Below are 23,684 nucleotides of genomic sequence, written 5' to 3' on the forward strand. Positions count from 1 at the left end.
TGACGAAACGCGCCGCTCTTCTTTGGATCTTCTCTATCTCCTCCGTCAACCCGATCTGGTACGGATCCCACACTGATGCGCAATACTCAAGTATAGGTCGAACGAGTGTTTTGTAAGCCACCTCCTTTGTTGATGGTCTACATTTTCTAAGGACTCTCCCAATGAATCTCAACCTGGTACCCGCCTTACCAACAATTAATTTTATATGATCATTCCACTTCAAATCGTTCCGCACGCATACTCCCAAATATTTTACAGAAGTAACTGCTACCAGTGTTTGTTCTGCTATCATATAATCATACAATAAAGGATCCTTCTTTCTATGCATTCGCAATACATTACATTTGTCTATGTTAAGGGTCAGTTGCCACTCCCTGCACCAAGTGCCTATCACTTCATCGCTACCTTGGAGATGCTGTGTCCCATAACACCACTTTCAAACTCACTTAAATCTTGATAACCTGCCATTGTCGCAGCATTAACAACTGCGCCAGACACTTGTTGTCTTATATAGACGTTGTCGACCGCAGCGCCGTATCCTGCCTGTTTACATATCTCTATATTTGAATAAGCATGGCTATACCAATTTCTTCGGCGCTTCAGTGTATAACGAAAGGGACTGCAGTAGAGCAACAATGGCGTATTCACGTTTGCAGATTCGTTGTGATCAGGAGTGAATTTGCAACGCAATGCCGGAGACACGAGGTGTGGAACCGTTTATAAAGGCAGATCGGCTGCTAAGGGACACCGAATGCAGGTTGGCGGTAGAGCAGGATGCCCCACGGGAGCGCGTTGGAGGGTGCCTTCCCGGCAGGCGTGACTTGCTGTTTGTCCTGCCCTGTCCCTCCTTCGCTGCCCTACTCCCCTCACGTGACGGCCCCACGCCTTGTTGCGTTGTGCCGGCGTTCAAGTGGCCGCCGGCTGCGGAACGACTGCCCGTAGTTCGCTCAAGTGTTTAATGTGCAGCCCGGACCGTGCGAAGGTCGCGCGTGTCCTGCAAAGTGGCGGCAGTTATCCAATGAGGCTCCGCGCTGCGGCGGTCGCTGGACGCTCCAGTCCACTCCAGTCCAGCGCTCTGGGGGTTCGGCTGGCTACCTGCGCCGAGGCGGTGAGTTCCAGCTCAGACCACATAGGGCCCACATCACTGGTCGTCAAATTTCCGCTCGCCTCAAGTGTTCGTGCGGCCCGCGATTCTCAGCCACATTTTATGATAATACTAGCTGAACAAACTCGGCGTCACGGGGATATTCCGTTCGACAATTTTCTGTTAAAAACGAAAACAAAAAATGAGCTCTGTTTGTAACATAATGTCGAAAAAATTTCTTTTACATGCCTTCGTCAAAACACCTGTGAAATTATGAAACAGTTGCACAAATGTATAATAAAATAAAAGACGGTAACGCAGTATAATGCTGCTATAATTGTTACTTACTAAACGTTTTACATCAGCAATAGTCCTATTTCGGCCTTGTTGCGATCTTCAAGCTATCTGCAACCAAATACGCTTTGTTAAAAGTTATAACATTATAACTGACAACAATTTTGTTTTACTGTGTGCTAGTACTTACTTCCATATAGATCGTGGCGCTGTCGCTGTCTTATTATCTTGCTGTTGTATAGGTCGTTTTGTGGGGCGGCGGTTTAATAATAATAATATTCAAAAGTGGTTCAAATGGTTCTGAGCACTATGGGACTTAACATCGGAGGTCATCAGTCCCCTAGAACTTAGAACTACTTAAACCTAACTAACCTAAGGACATCACACACATCCATGCCCGAGGCAGGATTTGAACCTGCGACCGTAGCAGTCGCGCGGTTCCGGACTAGAGCGCCTAGAACCGCATGGCCACCGCGGCCGGCTATAATAATAATAATAATATAAATATATTATCATTCATAAGTAATAGCAGAAAATATTTGAAATATTGGAAGATTGTTGAATGGCTGAGTGCGAAGTAAAGACTAGACTTGCCTCTCGGGCTGTATTTACTCGTATATATACGGCGCAGCCGACGGCCAAGGGAACACCTTCTGCCGTCCGCCCTATACCGACGGTAGCAGCCTCCAAACAGCCGCTTTCTCGGACACAAAATATTCTGTAACACTGTTGTGTATTAATTTAGTATCTTCGTAATTTTTGTATGCATGTAGTTGAATTGGTTAAAATCACAGAAAAAGTATAAGCTCGCCTGCGTTTAAACTTTGCCGTCTAGAATTTTCAGAACGGATGTGACAGTAGAACCTGACCTCTGAACTACAACTTTAAGAGACATTGTATTTGATATTATTTACATCCAGGCCTTGAAACCTGTTATAGCTCTGTTATTTAATAGGTTTCATCACCTGCTGTAACCAAGACTTTCTAGCATTAGTATAACAGATACTTAACCTACTACAAATAAGGACGTTTTAGATCCAAATTTAATTTTCTGCAAATTACTCGAAAACTATTAGAGGTAGCTCAATGGGGTTACATAATTAATGTTTTTATGTTTAACTTAAGCTTCATACAAATTTTCATATTTCTACGCCTAATATTTACCGCTTTCAATATTTCTTATAAACGCTGATTCTGACCAAAATATTTGTTTAATCACGTTGAGACTTGTACCAGTAAATTTTGACATACGTCTGCGCATTATGAGCAATTTTTGGTTTTCTAGCTTTATTATTTAGCGCCACTTGTTTTTTTTCTTAAACGATGTATTTAGGGAAAAATATTGACCTGATAATTCTGAAATTTGACAGTTTACAAATTAATATACTAAAGGACATGCCGACAAAGTTTGGAAAAGCAACTACAACTTTTCATTTCATTCCTAAATTATGGCACAATATTTGTGTGCTACGCATAGACGCGTTGTGATGACGTGGCGCCACTAGCAATGAAAGCCCCGCCACACTCCCTCGCCTCTGTATCTCTCCAATGATACAGCGCTTGTTTCGCCACAGTTTCCAACTGCAGACAAGTTCTAAAATATTCCTCTTAATCTCTATTAATTGCCGTTGTTCGCAGATGTAAGCTAGGTCTTTTATCGCTTGTACATACTGTTGTGTGTTTGACAGCTACGATTGACAGCTAATCCAGCGATGCTATATGGTTACAATTTGTTTATTCATTTGTATGTGTATCGTAATTATGAATGTAGTGTGTAAGTACATTATACAAATTAAGGAGCAGTGTATGTCTATACGCTGGGCGCAGGTGCTTCGCATGTCTACAACGCAATTTTGTAAACGTCTCTATAGCAACGCCTCTTGATAGCTCTACAGATATCTATTCTCTTCGCCTACAGAAGTTTGCACAACGCAGTTGAAAGCTATCAAAAGCGCTGCCAGGTGTTAGGGGTTTCGTTAAGTTGAGGCGACTATAGGAGCATCTTAATGGTAAAGATAAATACACTACTGGCCATTAAAATTCTTACACCAATAAGAAATGCAGATGCTAAACGGGTATTCATTGGACAAATATATTATACTAGAACTGACATGTGATTACATTTTCACGCAGTTTGGATGCGTAGATCCTGAGAAATCAGTACCCAGAACAACCACCTCTGGCTGTAATAACGGCCTTGATACGCCTGGGCATTGAGTCAAACAGAGCTTGGAATGCGTGTACAGGTACAGCTGCCCATGCAGTTTCAAGACGATACCACAGTTCATCAAAAGTAGTGACTGGCGTATTGTGACGAGCCAGTTGCTCGGCCACCATTGACCAGGCGTTTTCAATTGGTGAGGGATCTAGAGAATGTGCTGGCCAGGGCATCAGTCGAACATTTTCTGTATCCAGAAATGCCCGTACAGGACCTGCAACATACGGTCGTGCATTATTCTGCTGAAATGTAGGGTTTCGCAGGGATCGAATGAAGGGTAGAGCCACGGGTCGTAAGACATCTGAAATCTAATGTTCACTGTTCAAAGTGTCGTCAATGCGAAGAAGAGGTGACCGAGACGTGTAACCAATGGCACCCCATGCCATCACGCCAGGCGATACGCCACTATGGCGATGACGAATACACGCTTCCAATGTGCGTTGACCGCGATGTCGCCAAACACGGATGCGACCATCATGATGCTGTAAACAGAACCTGGATTCATCCGAAAAAATGACGTTTTGCCAGTCGTGCACCCAGGTTCGTCGTTGAGTACACCATCGCAGGCGCTCCTGTCTGTGATGCAGCGTCAAGGGTAACCGCAGCCATGTCTCCAAGCTGATAGTCCATGCTGCTGCACACGTCGAACTGTTCGTGCAGATGGTTGTTGTCTTGCAAACGTCCCCATCTGTTGACTCAGGGATCGAGACGTGGCTGCACGATCCGTTACAGCCGTGCGGATGAGATGCTTGTCATCTCGACTGCTAGTGATACGAGGCCGTTGGGATCCAGCACGGCGTTCCATATTACCCTCCTGAACCCACCGATTCCATATTCTGCTAACAGTCATTGGATCTCGACCAACGCGAGCAGCAATGCCGCGATACGATAAACCGCAATCGTGATAGGCTACAATCCGACCTTTATCAAATTCGGAAACGGTACACATTTCTCCTCCTTACACGAGGCATCAAACAACGTTTCACCAGGCAACGCCGGGCAACTGCTGTTTAGTGTATGAGAAATCGGTTGTAAACTTTCCTCATGTCAGCACGTTGTAGGTGTCGTCACCGGCGCCAACCTTGTGTGAATGCTCTGAAAAGGTAATCATTTGCATATCACAGCATCTTCTTCCTGTCGGTTAAATTTCGCGTCTGTAGCACGTCATCTTCGTGGTGTAGCAATTTTAATGGCCAGTAGTGTATATCGGAACTTCATGCATGACACGGCACTTTTTCATGCCTCTCTGTATTTATGATGTCATATCTCTTAAAATGTGTCTCGTACATTGTCATATTTGTGTAGGTACTTCCAGCGGTATATGTGCGTACTGTCTGAGAAATATGTTGTGAATAGAGTCAGTAGCAAATATGTAATAACTTTAAATGTCTTGAATGATGCGACATTTTTTCACATATCTCAGATTTATGACGTCATATCTCCTCATATATGCTATGTGTGATATAAGGATATAATTTTGTAGGTACATTCAGCGGCGTAATTGAATATTGTCTGCAAAACGTGTTGCGAATAGAGTTACTAACACAAAAGTAATAAATTAAAAGGTCGTGCAGAATGAGACAGTATTTCAGTGTTAATGACGACGAAATCTGCTGAACTACCTCTGGTACCATGATATAATTTTGGAGGTGCGTTTAGTGACATATGTGGGTACTGTCTGCGAAATTTATTGCGAATAGAGTTACTAGCATAGAAGCAATAAATTTAAACGCCATGCACGACGCGGATGTTTTTTACGCATCGCATTCTTTATGACGTCATATTTCTTGAATTACGATAGGTTAGTGGTTCTTACCCCCGCAGAATCCGCCCCCGGTAGCTGATTGGTCACCGCGATAGAATGTCAATCCGAAGGGCTCGGGTTCGATTCTCGGCTGGGTCGGAGATTTTCTCCGCTCAGGGACTGGGTGTTGTGCTGTCCTAATCATCATCATTTCATCCCCACCGACCCCGAAGTGGCGTCAGATCGAAAGACTTGAACCCGCCGAACGGGAGGCCCGACGGGAGGCCCTAGTCACGCGACCTTCACAGAGATTGTTGCCTGACAGTAAGTGATATGTGTACCAAGTTCGGTTGCAATCGGTCCATTTATTTTGGAGGAGATGTCTAAATTACGCACACACATCCATATAGTCAGTTCCACAAGAAAGTGTACGCCGTTATCTGTATGAATTAAAAAAACACTACTATAAATATATGTTTACATGGAAATACATGTTATTACTAATTTCATAATTACATAATACTTAATCCAATCGACGCCATTATCGGTTATAACTTGGCGCCTTTTTGCCAAGCTTTTCACGAGATTTTCTGCATATTCTCTCATTAACGATCTCCATATCGTCCTGATTTTATATGACAGCTGCTTCAAAGTATATATTGTCTTTCCTTTAAACTTCATCTCAATTTACGACCAAAAATTCGATCGGATTTGCTTTCGGAGACATTGCAAGCCAATCGATCGTGGACACCCCATTGTCTTGTTTCCACGCTGTACAGAGACGGCTGCGGTGTTTCGGATCATTATCCTCGTGAAGCACCCAGTTTGCCTCGTTTGAACCAAATAGCTTCCTAACGCACCTCAGAAGGCACTTTTGATAAACATTACAGATTTTTTAGCGTTTAAACTGGCTGCAAATAAGTGAAAACAGCCAAAACTGCAACCGACAAAACAAAACATTTAACTCTCACGCTGTTTATGTGTACACTGTGCAAAAAGTGCATTGGTTACATATTCTAGACCAGTATCAGAGATGGCGCTGCGGACGTTACATTTGACATTATAGCGAACACTTTCTTGTGGAAGTGACTATACATACATTTTTATAATATTCATGGATGCATCTATCAACTAATAGTCGATTTCTGAAACATCAATAAATGTTAAGAGCTTCTTAAGAGTGTTGCCTCCCTCCTCAGTAACAAACGAAAATAATTACAGAGACAATAATATTTCAAATGTATGTGAATTCCTAAGGGACAAAACTGCTGAGGTGATCGGTCCCTAGACTTACACACTATTTAAACTAACTTAACGCTAAAGACAACTCTCACAGCCGGCCGAGGTGACCGAGCGGTTCTAGGCGCTACAGTCTGGAACCGCGCGACCGCTACGGTCGCAGGTTCGAATCCTGCCTCGGGCATGGATGTGTGTGATGTCCTTAGGTTAGTTACGTTTAAGTAGTTCTAAGTTCTAGGGGACTGATGACCTCAGCAGTTAAGGGGCTCCGGAACGCCCTATACTTGCAATGTTAAAATAACGCTTATAAATTACATCTTTCCTCACAAAGTATTTGAGGTAGGAAGTTGAACTTTTTACAGATTATTTATTGGAATATGGGCTACAACTTAACACAGGGATTTTACAAAATTTTAGTTTAGTTATTAAACATGATTTTTTTTCAATTGTAATGAAAATTCACAACGTTTTTTTGCAATTCTTTATTTATATATTCAAAAATATACAGTTTTTTGGAAAAAAGGCTGTGTTAAATTATGCAGAAGGTACTGTGTAACATTTACTGAAAGTTTGAAACAAATATGTTTAGAAGATCCTTAGAAAACATGTAATTAGTATGAGAAAATAAAAGTTTTGGGAATCGAGCGACAAAGATTGGATTAACTTTTTAGTGCATTCCAGGTCCATAGGATGGATTATCTTCATCCTCTGCAAACTCCTCCTCCAGCTTCCTCTTGTTCCTCCTCCTGTTTACTCTTGCTTGTATTTCTAGACTCTTTACAGCCCTGTCTGCAGTCCGAAGGCGTTCCTTGTCTAAAGCAAGCATCGCTCGTACCATGTTAGAACCTATCTTCATTCCCATATTTCTAAACACCTTGCACCTTACAATGTTGCCATCATTGAAAGTCGCAACAGCATCATACACACCAAAGTGAAGTGTTTCTATTCCAACAAATACAGTCTTGGGGATTCTCGACCATATAACACTATTTACACTTTCATTGGGGTTTTGAGTGAATACACTTTTTCAACATTCCGGTGCTGCTAAGTCTCTGAAAATAGGTTAGCCACAACACATACTTTATCTCACATCACTAAAATGTACCTGATGAACACGGACGTTAATAATAACTCCATTTGACAGCAGTTTAACAGCGCCACAGTGGGTCACGCCCATGTAGAACACATTTCAAAAAAAATTTAAAAATAGTTGTAGTCTTCGGAATTGAATAAATTATATATCTATTAAAAGGTAATAGCTGCAGATTCAGAAAACGCAAAAAAGTAAAAATTGAACTTTTCATGATTTTGAGCCTTTCCGGAGCCCCTTAAGTCCCATAGTGCTCAGAGCCATTGAAGCATTTTTGAACAACCCTCACACCCATGCCCGAGGAAGGACTCGAACCTCCGGCGTGAGGGGCCGCACGATTAGCGACGTGGCACCTCTAACCGCGCGGCCACTGAGCGCGGCAATAATATTTCAATATTGTTCCTGTTAGTGGAGTCGGCTATGATCTAAGTAACATTTGCCGCTTACGTCAGCGGCGGAGGAGTTAAATAGCACGGACACTGCGGGGGTAAAGGATGTGAGAGGCGGAATGTTTGTTTGTCGTCCAATGATGACAACTCACGAGCGAGAGAGACTAGCACGGATCAGCTGCTGTGGTATAAATTCTGACAAGGAAGTAACATGAATTCGCCGATGCGCATTGTAGAGACGGTCATCTTCAAATGACGTACATATTTCTAGCAAGGGATATGAAATTAAATTAAGACTGATGTAATACGACGCAATAGGTACAAGGTAAAAGACATTCAAAATATAAAGTTTTAACATTCGCAATCGTGTCTCATATTGCATAATTCATTTACATATAAGTTGACGGAAAATTGAATGTAGTCGAATTAAATCAAGTGCTGAGGGAAGTAGATTAGGAAACGAGACACTTAATGTAGTAGGTGAGCTTTGCTATTTGGGCAGCCATATAACTGATGATGGCCGAAGTGGAGAGGAAATAAAATTAAGACTGGCACTGGCAAGAAAAGCGTTTCTGAAGAAGAGAAGTTTATTAACATCGAATATAGATTTAAGTGTCAGGAAGCCTTTCCTGAAAATATTTGTCTGGAGTGTAGCCATATATGGAATGAAACATAGACGGTAGAGAACAGAAAATTTTGGAATGACGTGCCACAGAAGAATGCTGAAAATTAGGTAGGTAGATCACGTAACTAACGAGGAGCTACAGAAGAGAACTTGCGAGGAAAGAAATTTGTTGCACAGCCTGACTAGAAGAAGGGATAAATTGATAGGACATATTCTGAAACATCAAGCCATCATCAATTTAGTACTGCAGGGTAGTGAGGGGGGGGGAGGGGGTAAAAGTCGCAGAGGAAGACGAAGAGATGAATACAGCAAGAAGATTCAGAAGGATGTTCGTTGCGGTAGGTATTCGCATGGACTGAAGATTACAACAACAATAACATAGCCTAAATTACTGTTATTGATCACTTAATCATCCACTAACCGAATCAACACAACAACAGTTCGTCAGGCAACTACAGTGTCACAACTTTGAAGTCACTAAGGTTGGCAGCAATCTGAAACAGAGAACAGACGATATGAAGTTTTGCGAATGGTGCCGACTTTTAACGATGAGGGGAATGGGGGGACGGCCAACTAATCGTCCGCTTCCCTCTCGGTTACCAATTAAAAATAAGATCGGTACATAAGCAATTCCCCACAGCTAATTCGCTGCAAATAATAACCTGTAGTTGTGATCCTGCGTCAAATATCTATGCATTTGCTGGAACTGCGAGTTAATAAAATGCATTGAAATACAAAATGAAAATTAAGTGAATAATTGCATGACAAGGGTTTTATTCTGTCGTCTGTAATTGATGTAAGTAGTAGGGACATGGAGATACGGGTGCAATTTTGACATCAAATTGACATGCAAATTAATTAAACTCATCAATGAATCATCCCCACCCCTACCACACCCACCCCCACACCCCAGGATGATGTCATGTGATTTTCTAAGCCCACACGTGTACCCCAGCCCCCTGTCCTCTTCCCCCTCTCCAACCTCCACCTCCCCCAACATACCCTATTTGCGGGAATTTCGAATTTTGGCGGGAATTTGTTTGTCCCAGGGCTGAGCCGACATCTCACCCCACACCCCACCCAGAAATTGGCAGGAAATTAAAGTTGGCGATGACCTTTCTGGGACTTGAACCTTGGTCCTCCTGGACAGAAAAGCCAAGTGTACCCCCTTAACACAATTATACCACCAGACGCGCTTCCCATTGATGGGAAATTAAAATTGTTGGTACCCTTTCTAGGACTCGCACCCTGATTCTATGGGACGGAAAGCCCAAGTGCACACCCCCCCCCCCCCCCCCAACACATGGAAACTGTCCAGAGGAGCCTGTAACTGACGGGAAATTAAAAATGGTGGAGCCCTTTCCAGGAGTCGAATCCCGATTCTACTGGATGAAAAGACCAAGTGCATACCCCAACACATGGAAACTGTCCATATGCAGGAGAGGAAGGTTAAGTTAGTGTACTTTATTTATTTTGGTCGGGAAACAGACGCAAGGATGGCTCCATTATGTAATTAATCATAAAGACTGGGCCTAATTACACAACCATGTGCATAGTGCTACATAAGGACGGCATAAATTCGCAATACAAGTCAAAAACTGATGATGCCACACAACGGATTTATCCTGTTGGGAAAAAATTTCGCAATACCATCCAAAACTAATGACAGACACACTTAAGCTCTACTCTTCCCTGGCGGGAAAAATGCGGGGGTGTAAGCTACTATCTTCATTCTTTTTGGAGGGGAATTAGTTCAATTGATGAGATGCTGATGTTCGACGGAGAGGTGTTTAATAAGTGTATTACCTGTAAGCATACAGTATCTATCGTTGTTTGACGTCAGAGTTCGCTACAGCCGCCTACTCAAAAGCCACCCTGCAGCCCAGATAATCGAAGACAATACATACTATCACAACTGATGAAAAAAATGGTTCCCAGTTCTAATTACACTTCGAAAATGCTGTGAAAAAAAGAAAACCAGAACTCATAATGAATGGGTCTTAACGCCACACATGTACTGGGGAAAATTGTCGTCGTAAAAGACCGCAGAGGGGGCGGTAGTTGGACGTGCGTTCTCCTTGATGTAAAATCACAAACTGCCAAAAACCAGGGCCCTCTCACCTCCCCCCACGCCTCCCCCTCCACCTCAACCTTGCCTCCCTCCATCCACCTTCAGGGAGGACACATGCATCTTGAAACGGCCAGATGCTCCGCAGAACGTCTCGTTCACGCACTGCCCGCCCTCTGCTGTTTTTCTGCAGCTCAACTGCCGACCCATCTATGGCCACAGGCCCCACCAGGCACTCCGCGGTCACTCGCGATACGCGGCATGCCTTGAGGCGGCGGTCCTAGACGACACAAATGGAAAATTTACCAGCATAACCCCACCCATTCGGAGAATGTTCCAGATGGTCCGCAGCACTTGGCATTCCACCGTCTGGCCGCCACCTAAAGGCGACACACCTATGCCAACACAATAGCGTGCATAGTCAACAAAACAATAGGAGATAGAAGGACGGCTACCTCAAGTTCAGCTTGTTCTTCTAAAGTATAGTGACACAGCCGCTCCTAATGGTTAGGGAGTGCTCATGTGTCAGCGACCTGACGTAGACTAGGCAGGCCCCCAACGCCTCCAATAGGCCTCTCGTTCTGTGATGGAAAACACTTTTATTTGACGTCAATGCATGTATAATCAAGTGTGTATTAAAAAAAGAAAAACATAATCCCTACGATAATAATTGTCATCTTTCCATAAAAATAGGCAAAGTCCGTTTTCTTTTAATTTTATGAGCTAAATCGGTATAGTTTTTACGGTCGACTGCAGAATACAATTTGCATCTCATTATTTTGTGATGTCCAAGGAAGTGCACCGCCACCGATCATAAATGATCAGCAGAGACATCTCCACTGTGTGTAAAATCAGGAAAAAAACAAACTCTGACTATTTTTCTGCGAAAATTACCGATCACCACAGAATGTTTTCGTTATCTCGAAACCGTCATCAGAGTAAAGATAAAGCGAGAATATACACTCCAAAGGAAAAGAATCTATATTAAGCAATTTCTTTCAGCTTGTTGAACCAGCCGGCCGCAGAGGTCGTGCGGTTCTAGGCGCTACAGTCTGGAACCGAGCGACCGCTACGGTCGCAGGTTCGAATCCTGCCTCGGGCATGGATGTGTGTGATGTCCTTAGGTTAGTTAGGTTTAATTAGTTCTAAGTTCTGGCGGTTGATGACCTCCAAAGTTAAGTCGCATAGTGCTCAGAGCCATTTGAACCATTTTAACCTTGTTGAACAAATTACACGACCTGAGAGTGTCTCTCACGTTCTCACTCTCTTTCCAAGCATCAGTCCCGACTTGCAGGATCTGCTGTTATGGTTAAATGGGCGTGGCATGTTAATTTTAAGTGGTGGATGGATGCCCTTCCTGTCGCCACCCCGTACCCTCTGGGACAGAATCAGTGTACCCTAGCAGTCTGCGTCTAGTGTTAGCCATGGAATAGTGCAAACGTGTTTCAAATGTCTGTGAGTCGTGTCACTGAGACGGAACGTGGGGTCCAGCCCAGTATGCACCTATTGAGATGTGGAAAACCGCCTAAAAACCATATCCAGTCTGTCTGACACACCGGCCCTTGTCGTGAGCGACTGAAGCGAGCAACAGCACATGAATTCGGGATATGCGACACTCCAGCGACAAGCAGTAGCATCGGGCGAAAAGCTTGGGTGTCCTGCGTGCGAGAGACCATGTCGCGCTACAAGATGGCTGCTTAGAGGCAACCGGCTGTTTCTATAAAAGGGCGTCCCTAACTTGTACAGTACTGTAGCTGGAGAGTAAGGCTACAGAATTAGGTTTACTTAAGAAAATAAAGCGAAAAGGAATGCTGTCCATGAAATTTACAAAGGGAGGAATCTCCATGGAGAATTTCAAAAATATCATCAACTACGAAATCACCAGACAAATTCTTCGAATACACGTGAATGAGCAGAGGAGCATTCGACTAGCTCATCAATAAATTAAATACGGATGTTTTTTACATGATCAACAACTTTTAACAGCCAATAAATGCGGAGGAATGACTACCACATGACTAACTATGCTAAACACAAACACAAGTATACAGATTGGTACCAGTCAACAAAAGCTAGCTGTGGTGAAGGGGTAGCGTACGCTAATCATGATTATCTGATGAGAAAAGGTCGTGGGTTCGATTGCGGGCTGTTCTTGTATTTTTATTGACTCAGTTACAATCTGCATACTAAGTTTGATGTGTACTGTTGACACTGCATCGCTAAGTATATTTTGAAGGTCTTGCCAAAGAACTTGATCTTCACATCTATCCCAATATATCACACACGTTTAATTCCTAATAAATTACAACGAAAAGGGAAATTTTACGCATATTTGATGTTGCAAACGTAATTCATCAGCATTCAATGTTAAGGCCAAGCGTTTCAATTACTCTAAATAGTCTGTAAAACTCAAAAAAATTTTGAAAAGGAAGTCAAACGTTTTGTGTAATGATTTGTCTAAAAGTATGAAATAAAAAATATTAGGGAAACGTTTGGTGCACCTCATTTTCTGTTCATGATTTCGAGCGTCATTCAAAGGCACGTAGAACATTTCTCTGATTTTCATTTCGTAAAATATTAGACTGATTTCTTTCATTTTTTTAATTTCAAGTTTTATTCAGAAAGCATGATCTTACTGAGTTCTCGTTTGCCTTCCTAACGTACTTGATTCGAAGGAAGCCTTTTTGACATTTAAATACCCCCCAAATGTATATTTTTATGTGCAAAATGAGCAGATGAAATTTTTGACACTTAATTTACAGCAGCTTTTCGTGAAATACTTCAATTTTTCCTCAGCTTATTAATTAAGTTTTCGTTAATTACCCTGATTAGTTTCAAGCAGTTAAACATTTTCATGCCAAACTAGATCTCATGCTGGTCACTTTGATACCCCTTTTACCTGTTTCTCTCCCTTTGTTTGGCTATGAAAATTTGGACAAAATCTCATGGTGTAAGTTGTAGGGAGTCTTGTTTTCGCTCTGCTCACGCGTTTACAAAACTGTATTGAGTGTTAATCATATGATAAAATAGTCCATTCTGTGTACTGTCATTTCAAAAATTCGTCGTTTAGATATCTTGAACATTTTATGAGATACGACGATTTTTACGAACACTAGAATCCCGAAGTGCAGGAAAGGTTCGGACGCGCCGCGAGAGACCCGTCCGCGGACATAACAACCAATATCTCAAGAATGAAAAGAGATATCATTCTGGTCTCAACTTTAAATACAATTTAGATATGTTGGTTACATTTCATACGCAATAATTTATGGCCTTAAATGAACTATACGAAATTTACCTCTGCAATTTCTTAAAAATTTCGTGCAGCCATGTACTAAATTTCGTGCAGCACAGTAACTATGACGAATAACGAAAATAAATTCAGACCTTCATCGTTTAAAGATATCAAGCTATAGGTTGCGGAAGAATCAATTTTTTTCACTGAATAGTTTTATTAAAATCGGATGTTAAGTAATTCATAGCTGCCGGCGCGTCCGCTCCACTGCTTTGCCGAAAAGACACGAGGCTGTCGCTCTCTGACGCGCGTGCTGCAGCGACAAGATTCAAACACGTTTGAATTCAAACGCCGCCAGTTGCAGCGGGAGACAGGCAGCGACACAGATGTCGCTCATGTAGGGCAGTTCCGTAACTACACCTGCGGTTGTGTTTTGTCGCCTGAAGCAAGACCACCTACAATAAATCAGACCACAACACAGAAACCAAGATGGCGGCCGTCTTAGGCCAAGTATTTCAGCGCTACCCTAATACGAATAATTTACAGACTTCATAAATGGAAAGTAGATTCTAAATTGCGTAAGAAATGTATTGTTATGTATTTTTCTATCTTCAAACTTAAATAAAAAGTTGTCACTAAAGCCACAAATTACGTAATAAGAACTATGACGAAGTAAAATTATGAGATGCAACCCAAAATAAAATCCAAAAAACTACTACAAAACACATGTAAATGGCATATTTGGACACTAATAATAATTTGCACAATAGAAGCTACATAGCAATAATAAATGAAGTGTGTAACTAAAGCACAAAATTGTATTAAACAATATGCAGTTATTTATAGTCACTGTCATTACGTAATATGTTAGAAGCGTTTGATTTTGAGTACCTGTTGGACTTATTTGCTGCTCAGCTTGGCCACTTTGCGTTTTGTTATTTTTGCTGCAATGTCTTCATGAGTTCCTCTTTTTTGTTTGACTAGTGTTCGAGCAATTTCCTTTGAAGCACACTTTTCATTCAACAGTTTTGTGTAATTATTAATAAAAATATTTGAAAGCACTTTAATACTTTTCTTGATTATTGTCTTTAAAGGAATGCCACATTTGCACACATCACTGAGGTTACTAACGGCATTTTCACACAATTCAGTTCCTAAGGCAAGTACTACATCTCTCTGATTTTCAAGTTTTAGGAATTCTGGTTCATATGTGCTGCTAATCAGAACTTGAAAAAGTTTATATATATTACAACACAAGGAAATCATTATAGAAGGACACTTCAATCCCCCACGATTCAGTTGGTTGAAATAGGAAAGGAGTTCTTTGGTTTCACACTGCAACAAAATTTCATCCTGTGTCTGCAACATTTCTTCACAGCCTGAACATTTTCCACCTTTTTGCAGCTTCTCAAGCACTGTTTTGCTGGTGTAGCTAGCAATACAGACCAAGACTTTTAAGTCTTCATCCATCATGGGAATGTTTGCTAGTTCCTCTAGAGCAGGTTCTAATTTATCCAAATTTTCATACTTTTGGTTTTTTATGCTGTAATTTACTTTTGCTGCAAAATCATTTAATGTAAATTCACCATGTTTAGTAGATCTGAGCTTTAGTAGACTTATTACTTTCAGTTTCCTCTCAGATTCCAAGATTTGCTCAACTGAAACATTATATGTGCAGCCACTTAGCCTTCTATAAGCTCCAAATCTTGCTTCCAAAGCATCAGTTTGTAATTTTGCTGTAAGAATATAGGACCAGTTGTAAGTGTTAAAAATGTATCTGCATAACTGAACTGTTGCTGCAAGTGTGTGAGAGAAAGCAGTATATGTTTCATTGGTTAATTTTCCATGAGTAGGCAATGCATGCCAGATATCAAGAAATGTTTTCAAATTTTCAAGAAACACAAGTTTGGAGTCAGTAGGTCCAGTGATTGGGCTAGAATTATCATCTGATGTGTATTTGCCTTTCATGGGATGCTGTACATTAGAAACTGTCCACCATTTAATGATTAATTTCAAAAACTGAATAGTGCCATCAGAAATCTCAATCCCCTGACTTTTCAAAATTTCTAGTGCTGCCACATTTTTAGAATCAAAAACACTGAGAGCAAGAGTAACATTCTGTCTCTCAATAGAAGTTGGATACACTGCCTTTCTCACTAGCTTTGGGGCAAGTTTCAACAGTTTATTTTTCTCAGAATGAAACAGGTTCCTCAAATCTGAAAACAATGCTTCACTGACAGTATATTCACATACAGCATTCCCTTCATCACTGTGAAGAAAGGTATTGATGAAAGCAAATGTATCCTCAATATTTGGCATTATGAAGGATTCATTTTTTGCATTCAACCAGTTATTTCTGATACACTTAAGCAAGTGCACATTGTCAAACAGAAGAAAGAGAAATTTGCATGGAGCGACTGGATTTGTAATACACGGCTGTAAAGTGCCACCACACATAAGCTGATACATTTTTCTATTAGTGCTATGGTTATCTGTTACCAGGCATATAACATCACACTGCAGCTCATGCATTAACTTTAATACACCAATTGTCATTTTCAGTAGAGTATCAGAATTAACATTTTTTACAGGAAAGAGAGCTATCACTTCTTTATAATCAGAATGTAAAGATGATGCCGTGAAAACCTGCATTGTACCTGCTGTTGTAGTATCTGAAGTATTCTCAGCAACACCAAGTATCTTTCCTGCCTTATAAGAAAATTTTGAATTAACATAAACTTCATCTAGCATCACTGAAATTACCTTGTCACTTCCCTGAAGAAATTTATTTTTTTCCCTCAAAAAAGCAACCTGTGATGGACCAATACACGATTTATTTGGACCCATTTTGCATAGAAACTGCCTTAAATAGACAGGATGAGGTAATGTTAATACATTTGTTTTCCTCAAGTGATGGTAGGCACCAGGAAATGAAAAGCAAATGGTTGCTGCCCATATCAAAAGCTCAGGAGAATATCTGCTTTGCTTTGTTATTGCGAGTTGTAATTGCTCCAAAACAAATTCTATTTTAGGTGCTATTTCAGCGTCAAAATCACTAACAACTTTTAGTGCTTGTTTGAGACCATTGACTAAAATTATAATCTTGTCAATGGTGCCAGTAGAGTTATCTGTGAAACCATTTAGGTGACTCACCAGATTATCAAATTTCGTCCACTTGTCACATTTCAAGTTCTCTTCCTCCCCAGACTGTAGTATCCATTTCAAGGTTTCCGTAGGCAAACACACATTTTTGTGAAACACTTTTACTTCCAAGGAACTTGATATCTTGAAGCACACTGAAACTAATGGCACATCACTGACTGAATCATCCTTTAATTTAATGAAAGATATGTAGTCATCCTTTACTAAAATTGTAAATGGACAAACATTCCTTTTCTGCATTTCGCTTTTAAAATGCTGAAAGTCAGGTATATTGTCATTTTCGCACCACTTACTGAAACTGCATTCATCACGTTCCAGTAGCTGTTGAACACGATCTTCAGGATTCCTCCTTTGCTTAGGAACTGGTACTGTGTGATAAGAAGGTTGATTAGGAAAGATGGTTGGAATTGCATCATTTGTTAGTTTTGGTATTTTTCGTGGCACACGTATTGGTTCACTATTTTCCACAGGAAAAATGTCTTCCCTAACCACAAACTTAGGTTCAAAATGCTTAATGCACACCACAGCTTTATCGTTAACTTCAAAATTATCTCTCTGAATTAGTTTAATCCATTTGTTCCTCAATGCTGTTTCCTTGGGAAACTTAAATGTTGAGGTATCGTATGTTTTGCCGTAATTGGATTTACATCCTGGTACACAACAACTACGACCCATCGCAAGAACAGTTTACACTTTAAATTATGCCGAACTTACTACAGAATATAGAAAATAAATACTAGCGTAGCAGTTTTGACGACATTCACAGCATATAGCATAAATAACAGCTAGTAATAAATGCTTTCGCTTCTCTTGAACGTCACGTATACACACAAGCGTTATGGAAACACAAGCACGCTGGTTTGTTTCCCCCACGATTGCCGCCATATTGTCAACTATCGATGTCTGCCTTAAGGTCTGATTTATTGTAGGTGGTCTTGCCTGAAGCTGCCGCGCGCTGTCGCTCGCTTATGTCGCTCACGTAGGACAGGGCCTTAGTCCGCCGGGCGGATTCGATCCAGGGCCGGCGCGCCTACCCGAGTCCAGGAAGCAGCGCGTTAGCGCCCTCGGCTACCCTAGCGGGTCTGTCTCTCACGTTCAGTGTCTGTAAATAAACTCTCATGTACATGTGTATTACAAACATTTCAGACAATCTTTCACGCCATTGGTTCACATATCAGAAAAAAAACACATTCATTTTACATTTGAGAACAAGAAGCTATAATTCAAGACAACGTAGCTATTTTGTACACTATGACTTCCCTTTTACCAGTGCAATGCTATATCATACTAGCGTTTACGAAACAAATCGTGATAGCGTGTCTCGCCGTGTGTAGGTGGAAGATTTGAATTTAGCTAGAAGATATCGCCGCAACAAATGTAAATAGATGACTGTGCGGTACGTTCATTCATTGTTAATTCTCGCTCATACACACCAGAGTATAGCAGACAGCGACGTACATACCTCTAGCACTTCGATCACAGTGCATAATTTATTATCTTTCTCTGTGTGGATGGGAGTCACAGGGCATTCTCGCATTCTTAGGATAAAGTTAGAGAACGAAAGATCTCCTCACATTGTCTTTGACCAACGCTCCCTGCAGCAATGGTACAGATTTAATCTGCAGCTGACCAGAAGTAGACCACTACATTCCACGTTTCGTGAAGGAACAGTGCGAATAGAGGCTGTAACTGCTGTCCCACATCAATCCAAGAGCACAATATTTCTCCAGATGCGCGAGTGTCTACGAGGTTAGCACTCTTTATCAAAGTATAGTAGATATGAATCTGATGATATAACAGATGGTTAAGAACAAGAAACGGGTGGTTTTTATGCATGATGGAGCTCAAGACGGACGGAGTTCTACGTTTTATGTAAATCAACTGCGCTATCAATTCTGAAGTGTTGTTCTAGTGTCTGCTGTCATTACCAAGAAGGCATTGGTAGGAGAGAACATAAACACATGCACTCCTAAGGCTACAAGGTTCTGCACTTAAAACACACTGTAATGTTACATTGTTGCGGTTTCCGACCTGTTAGTAGTATGGAATGCAATGCTGTTACTATCCCAATGTAAAAAATATATTTCCAGGGCATCGTATACATTCTCCTTGCAGGTTTCTCTACGATAAACTATGGTGATAAACTGTAAAATGAAAAACTTTTTCCTTAAAACATCGATTCCTTGTGATACATGTACATATAGCTTTCCACAGGTTGAATTGCCCTCTCTGTTTATTGATTGGATAGGCACTGAATTGCTATTTATTTATTTAATGAGATAATAATAATTATTAAAAGGTGAGAATTTTATTTAAGCACTGTTTTTACTCTTTCGATTGTTGCGAGTCAGCGATAGTGCAATGCCGCTCGCTTTGGAGAATACACATTTTATAAGAATTATTTGGTCCAGGAAACACTTTTGCGATCACGGTTGCGATTTAGACGGTATTCGCGTAATTGTACTGATTAAAAGTTATCGTTTCCGAAAGACGCAGGTTCGATTAAAGCTGTGTGCACTTTTGCGCGTATAATGAAAATATTCATAACACGTCGCGTAACAAAAAGAAACATGCGAATCACAACCGTGATCAAACGAAGAAAATATATGATAACATAAATGTTCTTCGCTGTTATTCAGGACAGGCTCAGATTAGACCTTGCAATTTTTAGTTATAGGAAATCACAAGACGTTACACTTTAGAGATATTTGTTTTGAATAACTTGTTTTCACCTTTTCTCTCTCTCCTTTTTACAGCTTTTATACCTTCACCTCGATTAAGGAACTTTTCCTTCTCTACCGACCAGTACGAGAGCAAAATTCAGACTCAACAAAATGTCTTACATCGAATTATTACATGCTTAACCCTTAACAATCATATATAGTATCATAGTAGAAACAATGCTAATTTATTCCGTGCACAAGAAAGTCTTTGATACACTGAGCACAAAAATGAAAATAATAAAATTATAATTGCATTTTTAATATCATGAATACTTCTTTAAATCATGAAAATAAGGTTTGACATCGTCGTAATATTAATTTTCATCGTTGTAGCACTACAAGCTGTATAGCTCACACTGTTCATATCTGATCACGCTTCAGAAATTATACTATGCTCATATCAGTCCTAAATAAAATGATCGCTAGTAACGGGGAATGCCTCTTACAAAGAAAGACACAAACGCAAAGAAGTGGTGTTTGACGTGTGAAATTACACGTCATGTCGCCACTAATTCCATATAAACAGGACATCTGTCAAGCAGATATATATACACGGGGATTGTAGTACCTCACAAACACCTTTCGCTGACTTAGAATCACCGCAGTTATGAAGCTGAAGACTCGATTTTATGCCCAAGATGCGGCATGGGGATGAAGAATGTCGCATAAATCTTCATTCGTCTAGAGGAATGTGTCGACACAGGATGGAAGTCCTGTGGTGATCGAGAGGTTTGCTCTTAACGATCGCAAGTAGAGCTCCAAGTCACACACAGAATACGGAGTTGTATGCAAGTCGAACGCGGGTTATGTCACACAATTGACGCATCTCGACAGAACAAGGGAAAAAAATGAAAAATGCCCAACATGCGACACGTACCTCTCTCTCTCGAGTGCATCGTCAGTCTAGCATTAAATCCTACCTCATTACAACTCCATCTCAACCGATCTCTCCAACCACTCTCTGTCATCCTTTAAGGGGGGACGTTGATGAAATTAACCAAAAATGTAAATTTTCGATTTATTTTTTATTTGTTAGTACAACTCATGGACAATAAGTTTGCAAAGTTTCAATGTTGGAATCGCATCCGAAGTGCCTGAAAATTAATTAATGTGTGGCGCAGCCTTCGTGCCATGCCAAGCTCAGAGGGATAACAACCCCTACATTCGCAAGGAGAGGCTTCCAAATTGTATCCTGGTTCTTTGGCAAGCCCACTTACAGGTTTCTAGCCGATCCTGCACTTCTCAAAAAGTGTGTTCATGACAATATCCAAAATCCAAATGTGTCTCTAAATTCACCCATATGGAAACGATGCCCCTAAAAACACATGTGCATCTGATACAGTGGTCAGAATTGCAACTTATGGTACAGTTATTGTATTTAATGATGGGAACGTCGGGAGGATGAAGATATTAGAAAGATTGGGCTTCAAGATAGGAAATTTTACTCAAGACATCCTGAGAAAAATAGATTTACAGCGCGTCTCTGCAGCTGAAAAGTCAGTTGAAGACCGGATAAAGGAAAGAAGACAGACAACAAGAAACCAGAAGAGAAGCCTTGAAAGGAAAGACGACCCAGAGTACAAATGTGGTGCCTTCTGAAGAAGTGACATAAGGAAAAAAGTTAGGTTGAACTATAAACTGTGTTTCCTGAAAAGTTTGTTTTTTAAAGTTTATGTACCTTTTCCTGAGATTCTATGAATGCTAGAATCATGAAATTTTGTACACATATTTCTGTGTCCATGAACCATGGACCTTGCCGCTGGTGGGGAGGCTTGCGTGCCTCAGCGATACAGATGGCCGTACCGTAGGTGCAACCACAACGGAGGGGTATCTGTTGAGAGGCCAGACAAACATGTGGTTCCTGAAGAGGGGCAGCAGCCTTTTCAGTAGTTGCAGGGGCAACAGTCTGGATGATTGACTGATCTGGCCTTGTAACATTAACCAAAACGGCCTTGCTGTGCTGGTACTGCGAACGGCTGAAAGCAAGGGGAAACTACAGCCGTAATTTTTCCCGAGGACATGCAGCTCTACTGTATGATTAAATGATGATGGCGTCCTCTTGGGTAAAATATTCCGGAGGTAAAATAGTCCCCCATTCGGATCTCCGGGCGGGGACTACTCAGGAGGACATCGTTATCAGGAGAAAGAAAACTGGCGTTCTACGGATCGGAGCGTGGAATGTCAGATCCCTTAATCGGACAGGTAGGTTAGAAAATTTAAAAAGGGAAATGGATAGGTTAAAGTTAGATATAGTGGGAATTAGTGAAGTTCGGTGGCAGGAGGAACAAGACTTTTGGTCGGGTGATTACAGGGTTATAAATACAAAATCAAATAGGGGTAATGCAGGAGTAGGTTTAATAATGAATAAAAAAATAGGAGTGCGGGTTAGCTACTACAAACAGCATAGTGAACGCATTATTGTGGCCAAGATAGACACAAAGCCCATGCCTACTACAGTAGTACAAGTTTATATGCCAACTACCTCTGCAGATGATGAAGAAATAGATGAAATGTATGACGAGATAAAAGAAATTATTCAGGTAGTGAAAGGAGACGAAAATTTAATAGTCATGGGTGACTGGAATTCGTCAGTAGGAAAAGGGAGAGAAGGAAACATAGTAGGTGAATATGGATTGGGGGGAAGGAATGAAAGAGGAAGCCGCCTTGTAGAATTTTGCACAGAGCATAACTTAATCATAGCCAACACTTGGTTCAAGAATCATAATAGAAGGTTGTATACATGGAAGAATCCTGGAGATACTAGTAGGTATCAGATAGATTATATAATGGTAAGACAGAGATTTAGGAACCAGGTTTTAAATTGTAAGACATTTCCTGGGGCAGATGTGGATTCTGACCACAATCTATTGGTTGTGAACTGCAGACTGAAACTGAAGAAACTGCAAAAAGGTGGGAATTTAAGGAGATGGGACCTGGATAAACTGAAAGAGCCAGAGGTTGTAGAGAGTTTCAGGGAGAGCATAAGGGAACAATTGACAGGAATGGGGGAAAGAAATACAGTAGAAGAAGAATGGGTAGCTCTGAGGGATGAAGTAGTGAAGGCAGCAGAGGATCAAGTAGGTAAAAAGACGAGGGCTAATAGAAATCCTTGGGTAACAGAAGAAATATTGAATTTAATTGATGAAAGGAGAAAATACAAAAATGCAGTAAATGAAGCAGGCAAAAAGGAATACAGACGTCTCAAAAATGATATCGACAGGAAGTGCAAAATGGCTAAGCAGGGATGGCTAGAGGACAAATGTAAGGATGTAGAGGCTTGTCTCACTAGGGGTAAGATAGATACTGCCTACAGGAAAATTAAAGAGACCTTTGGAGAGAAGAGAACCACTTGTATGAATATCAAGAGCTCAGATGGCAACCCAGTTCTAAGCAAAGAAGGGAAGGCAGAAAGGTGGAAGGAGTATATAGAGGGTTTATACAAGGGCGATGTACTTGAGGACAATATTATGGAAATGGAAGAGGATGTAGATGAAGACGAAATGGGAGATAAGATACTGCGTGAAGAGTTTGACGGAGCACTGAAAGACCTGAGTCGAAACAAGGCCCCGGGAGTAGACAACATTCCATTTGAACTACTGATGGCCTCGGGAGAGCCAGTCATGACAAAACTCTACCATCTGGTGAGCACGATGTATGAGACAGGCGAAATACCCTCAGACTTCAAGAAGAATATAATAATTCCAATCCCAAAGAAAGCAGGTGTTGACAGATGTGGAAATTACCGTACTATCAGTTTAATAAGTCACAGCTGCAAAATACTAACGCGAATTCTTTACAGACGAATGGAAAAAC

At 41.1% G+C, this 23,684-nt stretch overlaps 1 protein-coding gene across 1 annotated transcript in view; it reads left to right on the top strand.

The window, feature by feature from the left end:
- Window positions 1-985: 985 nt before the first annotated feature.
- LOC126149825 (carcinine transporter-like) overlaps window positions 986-23,684 on the top strand; it is a 213,865-nt gene continuing 191,166 nt past the window's right edge. Inside the window, exon 1 of the mRNA XM_049915836.1 lies at window positions 986-1,108. The gene's annotated coding sequence lies outside the window, so the exon portion shown is untranslated. The remainder of the gene's footprint in view (window positions 1,109-23,684) is intronic.

This window comes from Schistocerca cancellata, chromosome 2 (genome assembly GCF_023864275.1).
Source record: "Schistocerca cancellata isolate TAMUIC-IGC-003103 chromosome 2, iqSchCanc2.1, whole genome shotgun sequence".
Lineage (NCBI taxonomy): Eukaryota > Metazoa > Arthropoda > Insecta > Orthoptera > Acrididae > Schistocerca > Schistocerca cancellata.